We start from the raw sequence: 2,567 nt of genomic DNA on the forward strand, positions 1-2,567 counted from the left end.
ACACACACACACACAAACACACACACACACATACACATGCACACATGCATGCGCGAGTACACACACACATACACGCGCGCTTGTGCTCAAATGTATACATTCATATTCGCAAACTCAAACATTCTTTTGCATGCTCTTTTAAAAGAGAAAAGAAAAGGTTCTCCCCACCCCCTTACAAAAAAATTTTTTTTTTTAAACACTAAAAAAACAACAAACAACCGTAAAATAATAATTATGACAACACACACACACACAAAAAGAAAGGAATAGAGAGGCCTACACACATAAATTACATGCCCTCAAAAATGTATAGATCTACCTGCTTGTACAGGGAGGCATTGAGGTGTGTGTTTACCTGCGTACTTTTCTACTTATGTTCTTGGGCAAGTATTTCAATTTAGTATGCTCTTACGAATTGATTGACAACGTTCTGTCTAACAGAGTCTTAGATTAATGTATTTCAACAACGCCACCACAGCCACACCCACCACACCCACCACAGCCACAGCCACAGCCACAGCCACACCCACCTCCCCCACAGCCATCACAAACAACAACAACAATAACAGTAGCAACAACAACAACAGCAACAATATCCTGTCTGAATCTTATTTTTCAATAGCGCCTTCACAGCCCACCTCCACCTTACCCAACCACACCCACCGCCACCACCAAAACCACCACCGCCACCACCGCCACCAACATAACCACCACCACCAACAACAACAACTGTAGCAACAACAGCAGTAGCAACAACATTCTGTCTGAATCTTAAACTTCAATAGCGCCTTCATAGCCACACCCACCTCCACCCACCTCCCCTCCAAACACGCCCACCGCCACCAACATAACCACCACCAGCAACAACAACAGCAACAGAAACAACAACTATACCACCACGGCGACCACCACCACGTCATCAACAACAACAACAGCAACAACAACAACAACAACAACAACAACAACAACAACAACAACAACAGCAGCAGCAGCAGCACCCCCCACACTCACACCCACACTCACACCTACACGAACACCCACCATCAAAACCACCACCGCCACCAACATATCCACCACCACCAGCAACAACAACAGCAACAGAAACAACAACTATACCACCACGACCACCACCACCACGTCATCAATAACAACAACAACAGCAGCAACAACAACAACAACAACAACAACAACAACAGCAGCAGCAGCAGCAGCAGCACCCTCACACCTACATTCACACCTACACTCACACCCACACTCACACCTACACTCACACCCACACCCACTATACCCACACCCACACAAACTCCCACATCACCATCCCCACCACCACCAACAACAACAACAGTAACAACAACTTTACCACCATCACCACCACCACCACAACAACAACAACAACAACAACAACAACAACAACAACAATGACAACAGTAACAACAACTTTACAACCACCACCACAACAGCAACAACAACAACAAAAATAACAACAACAGCTCCAACACTACCACCACTGCCACCACCACTATCACCACTTCACTACAACCACCACCACCAACAACAACAACAACAACAAGAACGATCACCTCATCAGCTGCTGTTGTTTAAATGTTCGACCTGATGTGTAACGATCTATTTCATTACACATTTGCCATTCCATTGACACAGAAGATAAATGCAGAAAGCAGTTCGAATTTATAGTATACCAAAAGGTCTCGAACATTCCACCAGGCAAGAAAAAACTTAATTACAAGATTAACAAATCACCACAAATTAAGCTAACATATTACAATAGACATGTACGCAATAGCTAGCAATATCATGTGCACCTTTTGATACTAATCAGCTAACGTCAGTTTGGTAGGAATTGGCAAGGGAAAAAAAAGAAGACCCTATATTAAAACAAAACAAAACAAAATGTTCAATAATACAACTAAGGACATTGATATCACACACGTACTTCTAAGAGTTGATGTGTGTGTGTTTGTGTATTTGTGTATTTGTGTGTGTGTGTGTGTGTGTGTGTGTGTGTGTGTGTGAACGTGGGTGAGTGTGGGGTGAGTGTGGGGGTGAGTGTGTGGGTGAGTGTGTGGGTGAGTGTGTGGGTGAGTGTAGGTGCAAGGATGTATATCTCGGTGTTAGTGTGTGGGTGAGTGTAGGGGTGAGTGTGTGGGTGAGTGTGGGGGTGAGTGTGTGAGGTGAGAGTGGGGATGAGTGTGAGGGTGAGTGAGTGGGTGAGTGTGAGGGTGAGTGAGTGGGTGAGTGTGGGGGTGAGTGTGTGGGGGAGTGTGTGGGTGAGTGTAAGGGTGATTGTGGGGGTGATTGTGTGGGTGAGTGTGTGTGGGTGATTGTGTGGGTGATTGTGTGGGTGATTGTGTGGGTGATTGTGTTGGTGTGTTGGTAAGTGTGGGAGTGAGTGTGTGGGTGAGTGTGGGGTAAGTGTGAGGGTGAGTGTGTGGGTGAGTGTGGGCTGTGAGTGTTTTAGTTTTCTCTACTTCTTTTGTATGTTTGTCACTCTCTTGTGACCCACTATTTCCGGGGTGCCTTGATAGTCGAAGCAGACTTTGTGCTGT

This window comes from Aplysia californica, unplaced genomic scaffold (genome assembly GCF_000002075.1).
Source record: "Aplysia californica isolate F4 #8 unplaced genomic scaffold, AplCal3.0 scaffold00702, whole genome shotgun sequence".
NCBI classification, from domain to species: domain Eukaryota; kingdom Metazoa; phylum Mollusca; class Gastropoda; order Aplysiida; family Aplysiidae; genus Aplysia; species Aplysia californica.